The 15,996-nt window shown below is 33.6% G+C and overlaps 1 protein-coding gene across 1 annotated transcript in view; it reads right to left on the bottom strand.

Annotated features, from left to right (window-relative positions):
• The window catches only part of Znf654 (zinc finger protein 654), a 78,836-nt gene that overhangs the window by 31,832 nt on the left and 31,008 nt on the right, over positions 1-15,996 (bottom strand). The window lies entirely within an intron of this gene.

Here is a 15,996-nt window from a genome sequence, read left to right as displayed (position 1 = left end):
GAATAAATGAATGATAACTTTCATTGCTTGAGTTTTTGATCCAGTTTAGATGAATATCAAGTGATAATAGTTGTCTAATGCTAAGCATTTTATTTTAAACCATCTGGTTTTAGAAAAAACTATCATTTATAATTCAAATTATGTTTTCAGTTATATTTTAAAAGAGGTAGCCTAAAAAAATATACAAAAAAAAATACTAAAGCTGCTATAGAATGGAACAATTACAATATTACTTATGCCCACCAATATCCACAACTGCAATCAAATTTAATGGAATAGAGGGACGTAAAAATGATGACCATGCATGGCAGGACAATCCAAAATAGGCATAAAAGTTCAGCTCTACTCTAGTATAATGGGCCCTAAGAAAAAATTCAAAATTTTTCAGAAGGATACAAGGGATGGGTAAAACTGACACAACAGCATAAAGCAAGAGTCACCCTGAAGTTCTCAGCCAACATTTATATTAGAGAATATATATTACCAACTATATCAAGTAAATAGCACTTTTCCTCAGACTCTAGGCTTACCTGGATTATCCAACTTATAGCAGAACTGCTCAAATACTGTTACTAAATACTTTATGTCTTTTTAAAAATTCATGATGTCATAAAGAAAAAAATATGCACTATTTAGGAATCATGAACATAGAAGATTATAAAATTACTTAATATTTTTGACAATCCTAAAGTAATGCATACAAATGATTGGCCTTTCCAAATCATAGATTCTAATTCATTTACCATATACTCAACTAGAAATATCTAAGATGTTATTATTATAAATGTTTGCCTTTAATAAAAATAAATCTTTAATAAAGACTGAAACTTTAAAGTGGAGCTGTAACTATGAGAATAGTTTTAAATTAAAAACAGTTAAAAGTAAAAATGATACAGAAAGAAATAATCTTTGCTGATTTTCCTAATAAAACGCTTCAATAAACCATTTTTTTTTAAAGTCAGCACACTAGAAAATTGGGAGAGAAAATTATTTCACAGAAAGTACAGGCAAGTAGACTTTTTTCCAAATATGTAAAAATGCTCTCTTATTCACAATTAAATGAAAAAAAAACTAAAAAGACAAAAATCCATTTTTCCTATTCTGTTTATAAAAATAAAACTGTCAATGTCTTCTATGATGGCTCCAGTATACAGAAGCACACTGTGATACCTTGTGGAAGAGAAAGTAAATGGTACTACCGCTTTTAAAAGAAATGCATTAAAATCATCAGAATTTAAAACACAAACATACCATTTAATCTAGCAGTTTCACTTAGGAGTTTCATTCTCCGAATATACAACACATAAATTCAATGATATATTGTTGTGGTTTAAATCTGAAATATCCCCCAAAGTTTCATGTGTTGAAGGTTTAGTCCTCAATGCAACAAGTTCATAAGAAGGGTTTTGGGGAATGGATTGGATCTTGATGTTTCCAAAGTCATCAATGATTAATCTATTGAGGGATTCATAACTGGATAGCATTAATGGTAGGTAGTGGAAAGTAAAAGAAGAGGCCTACTTAGAAAAGGCAGGTCACTGGAGCAGCATCTTGGAAGGGCATTTCTGCTCCTAGGCTCCTTCCTAGATTGCTCTGTGCTTCCTGGCTGCCATGAGGTGAGCAGCTTTCCTATGCCATGTGTTTCTACCATGATGTTTCGTCTCACCTCAGGCCCAAAGCAAAGGAGACAGCTGACCATGGACTAAAATCTGGAACTGTGAGCCAAAACAAATCTTTCATCCTCTAAGTTACTTTTCTCAGGTACTTGTCCCAGCAACAGAAAACTGACTAACACACATACATACAAGGATATACATCAAATATGCCTTTTTGTAAAAAGAGACTAGAAATCTCTTCAATATCCACAATAGGGGCTTGAATAAATCAAATATAACCATATCTATACAATGAAATACAATCTAAATGGTAGTGAGAATACGTTACTTTTATATGAATAAAGAAAAATTCCTAAGATATATTGCTAAACAAAGATGCAGACATATATTCATTAAAATAGTACCTTTTATCACAATTTTGCTTTCTACGATCAACTATAGTCCAAAATATTAAATGGAAAATCCCAGAAACAAACCATTTAAGTTTTAAATTATGTACCACAATCTGTTATGGTTTGGATACACAGTGAACCCAAAAAACTCAGAATATTTAGAGGTGAAATGATTAGATTAAGAGATGGACTCAGCCACTTGAATGGATTAACAGGGCTGTAACAGTAGGCAGGCAGGTTGTGGCTGGAAAAATAGGTAACTGGGGGCATGCTTTTGAGGTTTATATTTTGTCCCAGGTGAGCAGAGCTCACTCTCTGCCTCTTGGTTGCCATGTTCTGAGCTGCTTTTTCCTTGCCACACCATTCCATCATAATATTCTGTCTCATCTTGAGTCCAGAGCTATGGAATCAGCCAACCATGGACTGAACCTCTGAAACCGTAAACCAAAATAAACATTTCCTTCTCTAAGTTGTTCTTTAAGTCACAGTGATGCAAAATTCGACTAAAACAAGTAGCATGATGAAATCTTACACTGTCTCATTCTGTCCCAAATAGGACATGAATCATCCATCCTTTTATCCCCTATATCCATACTGTATATGCTATCTGCACCTTAGTCACTTAATAGTTGGTTATCAGATCATCTGTCAAGTTACTGCAATACTTGCGTTCAAGTAACCCTTATTTTACTTAATTGCCCCCAAAGCACAAAAGTACTGATGCAAAGAGGTACCTGGAGACAAAACAGAAAGACCGAATACCTCTGATATTATATGACAACACTGTAGGACATGCAGACATATTTTTTTTTAAAAAAAAAGTATGTATGAGGTTTGTTACTATCCAAGGTTTCAGGTGTATACTGGGTGTCTTGGATGTACCCCTCAGAGAAAGGGGTCAACTGTGCATTATTTTTGTGCAGGAACATTCACACTAACACATATAGATTAAACACTGTCAGATTACCTTCAGATGTACCCTACAACCTAGTAAAACCAGTTGCCTCTACATAGGGTGAACAAAGATTAGGGATAAGGGATGAAAATGAGAACTATTTTTCATTACTGATCAATTTGTATTTATTTTACTATTAGTATGTATGGGAGGAACCTTATCTATTCCCATTATAATAAAATACTACTAATAATTCACATCTCTCTCATCTTTAAAGTTCTATTGTACCCGTCTCCACTCCAGCTATTCCACACTTGCCCAAAATCCATGTTCAACACAGCTACCATTGTTATCACCCTAAAACATGAAAATGATTGCACTACTTAAGAGATTACAAACTACTGTTTAAACTGTACCATCTAACGCATGGAGCTTCACAGGACACACTGGTTTTGTATGGATAATGCATTTGAAAAGCATTTTAACTGGTTGTCAATATTTTTAAATTGTGATATTTCTAATCAACCTAGATTTCTCTTGAGTTTTTGAAAAACAGAAACCTTAAAACACAAGACTTGTATTTTTCTAGGAGAGTAAGCTGAGAAGCAATGGCGAACAGGGCATGAACACGCCCCTTCAATTTGTCAGTCTCCATCCACCTCTCTTACTTCTTTAATACACTGTCTATTTAACTTCTTACTTTCTCTTCCTGTTCTAGTTAGGATTTGAGATCACTGATCTACAAAAAAACCCATATTTCTTATCACAATATCAGAACCTTTTTGTGCCAAATCTGTCCTTATACACTAAGTTTTTACCATAATGTTTATGATCTCCAACCATAAGAAACTTCTCTCCATTTCTTTAAAAAATACTTACGTACTTTCAGATCTTCCAATCTATAACTTCCTCGAGATCATGCTTACATGATTTCACCTAGGAACATGACAAACTCCCTCTCTTCAAACATACACCTATAGAAGATGTCTCTTCTGTACATCTATTCTCCTTGCATGTATCTCTATAATACCATGTCAAAATATGAGGAAGTTGTTTGTACTAAACAGAATACAGTGAGATTATATCATAATATTGAATAAATCATATTAACTGATGAACCAATTTATTACAAAGGAGAAAGCTATATAAAGGTTATTAGTGGAAATGATATGTTTAGTGATAAGCAGTAAATTTAGAAATTAGTATGAAGATCAATATGACCTTATAAATAATCAAAATATGGAGGAGAATGTATCAGTCTTTTTGTTAATATAACAAAACACCCGAGGCAGGCTAATTTATAAGGAAAAGGGGTTTATTTTGGCTCATGATTCTTAGGTTGCAAGATCTAAGGGCCACATGTGGTGAAGGTCACCAAGGGTATTTTGTTTTGGAGGAATGTCCCCAAAGTTTGATGTTGAAAGTATGGTCTCCAGGGCTTGGGTTGTGGCTCAGTGCTAGAGTGCTTGCCTAGCATGTGTGAGGCACTGGGTTCAATTCTCAGCACTGCATATAAATAAATAAAAGGTCCATTGACAATTAAAAAAAAAAAAAAAGAAAGTATGATCCCCAATATTCAGAAGAGAGGCTTTGGGGATGTGTTTAGCTCATGAGGGCTCTGATCTCAACCCTGTGTTAACTCACTGAGTGATTCACAGCTGGATGGCTCTACTGGGAATTAGTAAAAACTACAGACCCTAGGGCATGGTTGGAGGAAGTAGGTCCCTGGTGGTGTTTCCTGGAAGGATATTTCTTCTCTCATAAGAAATCTTCTTCTCCTCTGACCCTCATCCTCCCTTTTATCCTTCCTCCCTCCCTCTTTCCCCCTCTCTCTCTGCTTGCCATCTGCTATAAGATGAAGAGCTTTGCCCTACCACACCTTTCCACATTGTATATCAGTCCACCATGGACTGAAACTTCTGAAACTGTTGAGCCAAAATACAACTTTCAAAAGTTGATTTTTCTCAGGCATTTGTCTCACAACAGCAGAAAGCTGACTAAATCACAGGACATCATATGGCAAGACAGAGGGAGAATGCATGGTTGGTGTGTGTCTGTATTGTCTCTCTCCATTTTTATAAAGCTGTCTAGATTCAATTATAGAGACTCTACTTTAATGACCTTATCTAATCCAAATCACTTTCCAAAGGCCCCACCCCTAAGAATCATAGTTAATTAAATTTCTACCCTCTTAAGTCCTCATAATGGGAATTAAATTTCAATACACAAAGACTCGGGGGACACTCCAACTAAATCTGAACCATGGCAAAAATGTAGAATTATTGTTTACATTATGTGAAGATGAATGTGGACCTGTGTATGCTCCACCACTAGCTACTTCAATAATAAAACCCAACTCAACTATAATATTTAGATGTGAAAAATACACATGGTAAATAAATAAGTAAATAAAGGCAAAACAAAAATGGTCTAGCTATTTCTGCATGAGGGAAAGATTCAGGAAACTCATGAAGCATTTGGGGAAAAGGCCAAAATCATCAAAGGAAAACTCTAGATTATATGTAGAAGTAGAAATGTCATGTTTCAATGTCATTTACTAACTCATGCAAAGCATGAAATAAATGTTTAGGGATAAACTTATCTAGTCCTCATGGAAGAAAACTTCACAGGCACAGGTATTTTCAAAAGTCAGAAAAAAATTTTATGACAAGTAAATATTACTTGAAATTCAGATAAATAAGGTATTAATGGGACATGGTCACATCCATTTGTTTACATACTGACTATGAGTGCTTTCACACTACAAAGGCAGAATTAAGTTGTGGCAATAGAGACATTATGGGTGAGAACCTAAAATATTTACTCTCTTTACACTTTCATGGTCTAGAGGGTGTAGAATCACATCATATGAATTTGAATCTTAGCTCCAACATTTATTTACTTGATGTGTAATCCTGGGAAAATTACTTAGTATTTCAATACCTCAGTTTTAGCTACAATATAAAAATAATAATAATAGCTGCTTCTTGAAAGAAAAGCACTTGAAACAATCCCTGGAATTTAGTCCTAAAGATGTTTGCTGACAATAGTACAGGCATAGATAGGAAATGATTAAGTTCAAAATAAAACAAATCATAAAATAAAGCCAGTCACACAATATTTTGGTTTCCTCATACATATGAAAGTTATGTTTATACTATACTCAGTGTGGTGTGTGATAGCAGTATTCTAAAAATCAATGTATAGGGTTTGGTATATAGTTCAGTTGGTAGAGTGCTTGCCTCCCATGCACAAGGCCCTATGTTCAAATCCCAGCATTACAGAAACAAACAAACAAAAAATCAATGTACATACCTTAATGAAAAAATATTTCTTTTTTTTAAATATTTATTTTTTATGTGTAGATGGACACAACATAATGCCTTTATTTTTTTTATGTGGTGCTGAGGATCGAACCTGGGTCCCGCCCGTGCTAGGCGAGCGCTCTACTGCTGAGCCACAATCCCAGCCCATGAAAAAATATTTCTATTGCTAAAAATTTTTAATGATAATCTTAGACTTCAGTGGTTCATTCTTTTTGCTGATGTGAGGGTCATGACTCACTGTTGAAGGTTTTTGGACAGATCAGGTCAGTAGTTGCAGAGGTAAGGTGGCTATGGCAATTTTTAAATATAAGACCATAATGAAGTTTGCCACATCAAGTGGCTCTCCTTTTCATTCAGAAAAGAGGTCATTGTAGCATGTAATGTTGCTTGATAGCATTTTACCTATCAAAATATATCACATGGTATAACACGAAGTAGAATTGTTGTCAATATTGGAATTAATTCCCTCAAACCTAGCTTTGTCAACTACATTTACATAACATTTTAAATCCTTTGTTGTCATTTCAAATATGGCAGCAGCATTATAACAAGAATAGATTCCATCTCAAAAAATCACTCTTTGGGGGCTGGGGTTGTGGCTCAGTGGCAGAGTGCTTGCCTAGCATATGTGAGGCACTGTGTTTGATTCTCAGTACTGCATATAAATAAATAAAATAAAGGTCCATTGACAACTAAAAAAAATTTTTTTATTAAAAAAAAAAAAAGCATTCTTTCCTTTCCTTTTATTTTCCCCCTCCTCCTTCAAGACAGGGTCTTCCTATGCTGCCCAGGATGACTTTGAAATTCTGGACTCAAGCAGTCCTCCTACCTCAACTTCTACAACCTGACTAGAAACCACTTTATTTATTCATAAGAAGCAACTCTCCGTTCATTAAAATTTTACCATGAGATTGTACCAATGTAGTCATATCTTCAGGTTCCAAGTTTAATTCTAGTTCTCTTGTTCTTTCCACAACATCTGCAGTTACTTCCACTACTGAAGTACTGAACCTTTCAAATTCATTCATAAGTTAGATTCAGCCTGTTCAAAACTCCTATTAATGTTGCTATTTTGACCTCCTCCCATTTATTGCAAATGTTTTTAATGGCATCTAGAATGCTAAATCCTTTTTAGAAGGTTTTCAATTTACTTTGTCCAGATTCATCAGAGGAACCACTGCCTACAGCAGAAAGCCTTATAAAATATATTTCTTGAATGATAAGACTTTAAAGTTAAAATTACTCCTTGAATGATGGGCTACAGAATGGTTGTTATGTTAGCAAGCATGAAAACATTAATCTCATCATATGGTTCTCTACCAAAGCTCTTGGGTAAATGAGTACAATTAATGAGCAGTGATTTTAAAAGGAATATTTTTTACCAGGCAGTGGTTCTCAAGAGAGGGCTTAAAATATTCAGTAAACCTTGTTGTAAATAGACATGCTGTCATCCATTGTTGTTACACTGATAAAGCAAGAAGAGCAGATTGAGTATAATTCTTAAGGGCCCTTGGACTTTCAAAATGGTAAATGATCTTCAACTGAAACTCACCAGCCAAATTAGCCCTAACAATATTAAATCTGTGCTTTGAAGCCTGGTACTTCTCTTCCCTAAGAGTTCAAGATAGCATCTTCTTTCATTACAAAGTTGATTCATCTACATTGGAAATCTGTTCTTTGGTATAGCCAGTGTTGTAGTTTTTAACTTAAGTGTCCCACAAAGGCTTGTATGTTAAAGGTTTGGCCTCCAGCCTATAGCAATATTGGGAGGTGTTAGAACTTTTAAAAAGGAGGCTGATTCATAGTGGGGTAGGGAGGGGGAGCATGGGAGGAACAGATAAACTCTACATAGGGAAGAGGGGTGGGAAGGGAAGGGAGAGGGCAGGGGGTTAGCAAGGACGGTGGAATGTGATGGACATGAATTGGTGTGAATATACTTTATATACAACCAGAGATATGACAAATTGTGCTATATATGTATAATAAGAATTGTAATGCATTCCGTTGTCATTTTTTTAAAAAATCAATTAAAAATTAAAATAAAATAAATAAATGAATTAATAAAATAAAGGTTCAACAACAACTAGAGAAAAAAAAAAAAGTGGCACCTAGTGGGAAGTCTTAGCCACTGAGGGTGTGTCCTTGAATGGGATTATGGAACACTATTCTCTTACTTTTCCTTTATTTCCTGGCCACCATGAAGTGAACAGCTTCTTCCTATGCCATGTACTCCTGCAATAATGTTACTGCCTTGTCACAGCCTCAAAGCAACAGGAACAACTGACCATGGACTGAAACCTCTAAAACTGTGAGTCAAAGTAAACCTTCCCTCTTTTAAATTTGATTATTTTAGGTATTCTGTTTCAGGAATAGAAAACTAACTAACACAATCACCTTCTAGATAACTTGCTATAGCTTCTATATCACCACTTACTGCTTCACCTTGCACTTCTGTTATTAGGACAGCTTTTTCCTGAAACCTCGTCAACCAACCTCTATTAGCCTCAATCTTTCTTCTGAAGCTTCCTTACTCAATTTTGAATCTTAGTTCCAACATTAGTCCTAGTCTTCCTTACTTAAGCCTTTCAGAGAACTGAACTGTTGAGAGTCTTCCTCCAGATTCGCCTTTGGTGTAAGGGAATGTTGTAGCTGTTTTGATTTTCTATCCAGACCACTAAAAATTTCTCCTCATGAGCGCCTGTGTGTTAACTGCAATAGCATTTTTAATTTCCTTCAAGAACTTTTCCTTTGCATTTACAACTTGGTAAACTAGAACAAGAATCCTAGCTTTGGGCCTATCTCAGCTTCCTTTACTACTATTAATTGACATTATTATCCCAGTTTCCTTCAAAAAACTATTTAAGTTACTCTGAGATTTGTTCTTCTCCACTATACATGTCAGTTTTGTTGAAATATTACATCAATTTTGCTTCTTAAATTATGAAGATTTTTTTTAAATATCTGGATACTTTTCAAAATTTCCAAAATACTATTATCACTAATATTTATATCAGCTTTTATTGTTATTTAATAATTTGTTCCTCTAACATGTTTAACATAATGTTTAATATGTTAGTAGTCTATACATTAATTAATTGTACTCTTGAGCAAAATCATAGCTTACCTAGAGTCATTTACTTTAATTAAGAATTATCCAAGATGAAATTACCTAAACAAAATGAACAAAAATGATTTGTAGTAGGACAAATACTTATAAATGGTGTGCTTTTTGAACTAAAAAATAGATATCCCATACATAACCATAGAACCATTTACAACTTAATTTCCTGTCATCAATCAGTATATTCTTATTAGCAATGCAAGCTTAACTATGTTACTGAAATCCTTATTGAAAATACTAACTATAATCTGTCTTTTGTATGCTCAGAATTTAGGCCATACTTTTCCATATCTTACAAATATGGTATCAAACTTCCTTAAATTTATAGACAAACACAAAGTATTTGGTAGTTACAACCAGAACTACTCTTTCTTTCTGGATCTCTATAGTCCATCAGTAATTTCCACATAAAAGTACAAGAATGAGGATTTGAACATTTACCTACCATAGGAAATTCCATTAAATCATAATACATAATTATTCAAATATAAGATATCAATTTTCCAATTTAAGTCAAAGAAAATTAGGTCTAAATAAGTCAATAATAGAATAAAATTTCACTATCCATGCTTTATTACACTCAATACTTAAGAATCTCTTCTATATGTATTAACTCTAAACCATTGCTATCTTATAGATATTTCTACTCAGTGCTACTTAACATGAACAAAGAGCATTTAATTTGACATATTCAACCTTCCATCTTTAACATATTTTCACATGTTTACTGGGGAAGGAAAAGATTCTAGGTTCTATTAATGATTATACCCCTAAGAATAATTTAAAAACTAAATAAAATAGTGGCCTTTGGCTTGACTAAAAATTCAAATATATTCAATATACTCTTCTCACCGCATTTCTAGACTAGGGAAAATGGCCTGTCTGTTCTTGGAGTTTATGTGGTGTGAAAATTCTCAAGCCAGGAATTTAGTTAATACTGGTCCTGAGCTAGTAATATCCCCTCAGAACCCGGTTTAAAATAAAAAAGCAAACCCTTTCTGTAGAGCTCTTGTTCAATCCAGGCTTCAATTACTAACATATTCACTAAAAAAGTACACATTCACCTTGTCAATAAAAATAGCAACAACAAAACCCACAAAATATAAGGAAACACAGCACCGTTAGCAAGTGTCAATAGAGAAAAGTTAATTTACAAGGACTTAATTTATTAAAATCAGAGAATATAAAATTTGAGTATCACAAAGTTTAAGAAATAAAAGCCAGGCACAGTGAACAACAACTGTAATCCCACGTAATCAATCCCAGCAACTTGGTACACTGAGCCCAGAGGATGGCAAGTTCAAGGCTAGCCTCAGCAAATTAGGAAGGCCCTAGCAACTTAGTGAGACCCTGTCTCAAAATTAAAAACTAAAAGGACTGGGGATATAACTCAGTGGTGAAGCAGCCCTAGGTTCAATCCCCCATTACAAAAACAAAAAAGAAACAAAACAAAAAACCTGTGGTGAGATCAGAGGCAAACAAAGCCCATTTTCTGAGTGAAATTTAGATGCATAATCCTATACCATGGATTATAAATGGCATAATTTATACCAGTGGAATAAACACTGGGAATACTTAGCAAAATTACAACCTGCTCATCCTTTTGCCCAGATTGTTACCAATCTAATGACAGAAAAAGCAAAAGGATATATGCAAAAAGATATTAATCATAGCACTATTTACAGTAGGAGAAGGATGGAAAATACCCAAATACTTCAGTAAAGGACAAGCTGAATACAGTATGATACATCTACACAAAATGGTATGAACTACAAAAATGAATTTTGAATAGTCTGTGTTGTTATAATATCCAACATATAATAAGTGTAAAAGAGCAGGAGAAAGTATACACATGTGTTTATCCAAAAGGACACAGAAATAGTTTTATAATTTTTAAGTTGGATCTTATTTTTCCATCCAACTAATTTGTCTTTTTAATAGGAATTTATATCATTTATATTTTATGTAATTTGTGATATGTTTAAATTTCAAACTTAATGTTTTGTCTGTCTTATCTGTTCATATGAATCTACAGACACATTCATTTTGACTTTTTCTTTCACCTTCTTTTACACTTAGTAATTTTATTCCATTTTTTCCTCCTTTTTGGCTTAATATATCCACTAGTCCAGGTTAATGTAGCATAGGTTTTACAAATATGTATCTTTTAAAATCCCAGCCTGCCCACAAATAATACCATGCTATTTTAGGTACAATAATCCATGTGCTACTTTTATCATTTATTTAAGTATGCTATAAACTAACAATCCTTCACTACAATTTTGCTTCATTTCCAGCATTTATAAATATGTTCTAGGGCTAGAGTTGTGGCTCAGCGATAGAGCTCTTGCCTAGCATGTGCGAGACCGTGGGTTTGATCCTTAGCACCACATGAAAATAAATAAATCAAATAAAAGGTGTCCAACTACAACTAAAAAATAAATATTAAAGAAAAAAGAAAACATATTCTGTAGGCTGACCTTAAGTTTTGTAAAATTTGCCAGGTGCATACCTGTGTAATCCCAGCCACTTGGAAAAGCTAAGGCAGGAGGATCACAAATTAAAGGCCAGTCTTAGCAACTTAGCAAGACTCTGTCTCAAAATAAAAAAGAGCTTGAGAAGATGAAGTTCAGCAGTATAGTGCCCCTGGGTTCAATCCCTAGTACCCTCAAAAGAAGGAATTTTTATAAAACTTATACGGGAATGTATACCCATTCATTTATATATTTTCTGTGAATACTTTTGTGCAAAACAGAGTTTAAAACAGAGATCTTATGGGTCATGAGTCTAATATTTGTTTTCCTAAAAGACTTTTTTCCTTCATCATTCCTCTTTGGAAAGTTGTTACTTCATTGTATTCTGACTTGTATAGTTTTTAAGGAAATATCTGCAATACTTCTTTAGTTTGAATATGATGCCTCTAGATGATTTAGTGCTAAGTCCTTAAGTGTATGATGGGGGGAGGGTTTTTAAAATGATCCTGCATGGTGTTCTCTGAATTCCTGGATCTGTGAATTGATTTCCCTCCTTATTTTAGAAAATTCACAGATATTATTTTGTTAGTCTTGCTTCTGCCTCATTTTCTCTTTTCCTTATGGGATTCTTTAGTAGACATAGTTAACAGTTTTGTATTTTCCCAAAGTTCCTAGTAGCTATGTTCTGGTTTCTTTTCTCTTTGCCTTTTAGTTTGGATAATTAATCCACATTCAAGATTCATTTTTTCCTCCACTGTATCATATCTACTAATGAACCAGGAGATTCATCTATTGCTGGTTTGTTTGTTTGTTTTCCAGCATTTCCACTTAAATCTTTCCTATATGCTTAAATCCCCAATCTGTTCAAGCACACTGACCATCATTTCCACCAGAGTCTTTACAGCTGAATCTGGTTCTATTAATTGCTTTGTCTCTTGATAGTTGGATAAGATGGTAGAGAATGAGATACATACTATTTGTGCTTAGAAACAGGAGTATCTTTTCTTCTCCTGTGCCTTTTATTGTGAAACATTTGAGTTAAACTAGTCATGAGTTTAACTGGCTTCACATTGCTGTTTTATTGTTTTTAGAGTGGAGATTAGGTTGCCAGATAGTATTTTTTTAGGCTCATCCCACAGGCCACAGTTTGTCAACCCCTAAGGTAAAGATGAATGATATTAAGTAAAGAAAAGGAATGTATAAAATATCTCAAACTTTTATACATAAGAAATACAATGTCTAAGATACAAAGTATACTACAAGGGACTAACAGCAGATTAAAAACAGAAGATACTATTCATGAAAGCAAGACAGGGAAATAGAAACTTTTAAATAAAACACAAAAAAGAAAAATAAAACTTAAAAAAAAAAAAAGCCATCAATAAGCTATAGGAAAAGTGCTAGTTCCCGTCAAATGGTATTTCTGAAGAAAGTATAGTAGTAGTTTCTAAAAAGTGGATTTTGAAGAAATTTTGAAGTTGAAAAATACTATAACCTCACAGAACAAAGAAGCTTAAGATCAGGAAAAAATAAGGAAAAACTACATAAGACACTTTAGAGATGCCTTAAAATCAGCAATAAACTTCAAACACCAACAAGAACATGAAAATGCCTGCTGCATGATGGTAAAAATATTTATATTATCACAGACATGATAAAAAAAATATAATAGAAGACAGCACATAAAAAGATGCTTAGCATGAATAGCACTGAGGTAATACAAACTGAAACCAAAAGAAAAAGATAAATAATAAATGTTAGTGTAGGTGTGGAGAAACTAGACCTTCCATAAGTATTCGGTTAGAATTTTAACCAGTACAGTCACTTTGAATAGAGTTTAGCAATTTTATAAATGTTAAACATAAACTTACACATCTAACAATTCCATTTCTAGCTATCTAAGAGAAATGATCTGTTGACACAAGACATATATATAAATGCTTATAACCAAAAATATCCAAATAGCCATCAATTGGTTAATGCATAAATAATAGATATCTATTCAAAGGAATATTACTTAGGACAAATAGGAATGAACTACTGATATATGTTACAACATGGGTAAGCCTCAAAGAACTTTCTGTGGCAGAAGATCTAGCTCAAGGATAGAACAATTGCTCAGGATGTGAAAGCCTTGGGTCCCATCCCAGCATCACACATGTTATTCTAAGTGAAAGCAGTCATATTAGACAGCTTTACAAAACTCTCCCAAATATTTTCACTTGTGCATAAAAGCACATTATATGAAAAGAAGAGAAACAGCAACTCTAGAGAAAGAAAGTAACTGTGATTTCCTTGAGCTGGATAGGCACTGGTGACTGCAGATGAACATGAGGGAGCTTTGGAGGTTCATAAAAATGTGGTAAAACTAGATTGTGTTGATGGCTGCACAACTCCATAGATTTACAACTATATCATAAAATTATATACTTACAATGGAAAAAATTAAGTATATGAAAATTACATTACTTAGTAAAATTAGGAATAAAGTGATAACTAGTAAGAGGTAAGGAGTAGGGAGGCGTAATCAAAACAAGATTGGAAGTATACTGCTAATTGCTGAAGCTGGGTGAGAGGAAAGGGTAGTTCTTTATATTGTTCCTTCTACTTTGGAGTATGTTTGAAAATAATCATAATAAAGTTTTGTTTTAAGACACTATATTGACAAAGGTGTGAGGAAATGGGTGATCTCTTAAATTGCTGGCAACAATATAAATTAGAAATTTACTCAACCTTTACAGAGGAAACTTGGCAATATTTACAAAAATGACAAATCTCATCTCTGATCTCGCATTTCACTCCTAGGCTAGGCAAATGAATAATAATTCATTAAAGGATAATTAATTATAGCAAAAGATTGGAACAAAACTAAATATCCATTATTTAGGGACTAGTTATAAGACAGACACTCTATAGCCAATTTAATGACTGATGAAGCTCTTTCTACACCTATAGGGAACAATATCCAAGTCTTAAAAACAGGTTCAAAATAAAATGCATAGTATATCAATATCTGCCTCTAATGATGAAAAGAATATTATGAACACTTTTCTTCTGTAAGCATACAGTATCTCTGGAAGGAAATGAAAATAATTACATCAGTTTACTACTATAATGGAAACTCACATAAATGTAAATGGCAAGGATTATCACTGCATATTAAGCACTCTTCTTGAATTATAAACAGATATTATCTACACAAAATTTAAATAAAAAGTAACAGAAATAATATGTCAAGCCTATCAAACTAAATTTGAGACTCTGATTTACTTCTAGAGTAGTCAATCTGATCTCTGATATTTCTCGTGCTTTAGTTAATTTTAGCTTTTCACTTGTATGCCCCTGGTTGTACTATTTGAGATTAAAGAGCTACATGGAGAATAAAAGTGCAAGAGCAGAATCGTTAATGAAAGGGAAAAAAAAAAAAGCAATAGAAAATCTTTAAAGCAGCCACCTCAAAATACCACATATCGTGTGCATGGAAACAGCCAAGAATGACAGCTGATAGTTCATCCAAAAAAAAAAAATATGCAAACTAAAAAGACAGTAAATGGACATCTTTAAAGTCCTGGAAGAAAAAGAAAAACAAAACAAAACTGTCAAACTAGAATGCAATAATCAGTGGAATGTCTTTTTGAAAAAAAAGGTTTGAAATCAGTGTACTTTGATGATTGGTAAAGGAAGGTCATAGCAGAAAATTGGAAATCAGGAGGAAGGGAGAAATGAGAGTCTTTCTTGTTTTTTCCCTTATTCTCATTTCTCCCTTGCCCCTATGTTTCAGGATTCCCTTATATCTCTTCATAGATTATATCTCTTCATAGATTCCCTTTCATACAAATTGGTGCTGCTTCTCCTCCTCAACCATCTCCTGGTCTCTAGGGTCTCCTAACTTCTCTTTGTCCTCCTATTCAAGAGCTAAAGCAATTTGAATAGTTGCTAATATCTAGGTTCATCACCCTCTGTCTCTAGATCTTCTAATACCTTTAAAACTGGTTCTAAGAATTTAATTCCCTCTACTGAATCACCTTGCACTGGCATATCTTACATTTTCCTAACTAGGAATTTACTGAAATCTTAATTTTAAAAAAAAATGAAACAGAAAACAAAAATGAACAAGGAGGAAGTAGTTTCTTTGCCCAATTGTATAACTAAAATGAAAACCTTTTTCAAGA

This window comes from Marmota monax, unplaced genomic scaffold (assembly GCF_021218885.2).
Source record: "Marmota monax isolate L192 unplaced genomic scaffold, Marmota_monax_Labrador192_F-V1.1 WCK01_AAM20220418_F8-fsc00016, whole genome shotgun sequence".
Classification (NCBI taxonomy): domain Eukaryota; kingdom Metazoa; phylum Chordata; class Mammalia; order Rodentia; family Sciuridae; genus Marmota; species Marmota monax.
Note: the sequence above shows the minus strand (reverse complement) of the source record. Positions and strands in the feature narration are given on the sequence as shown.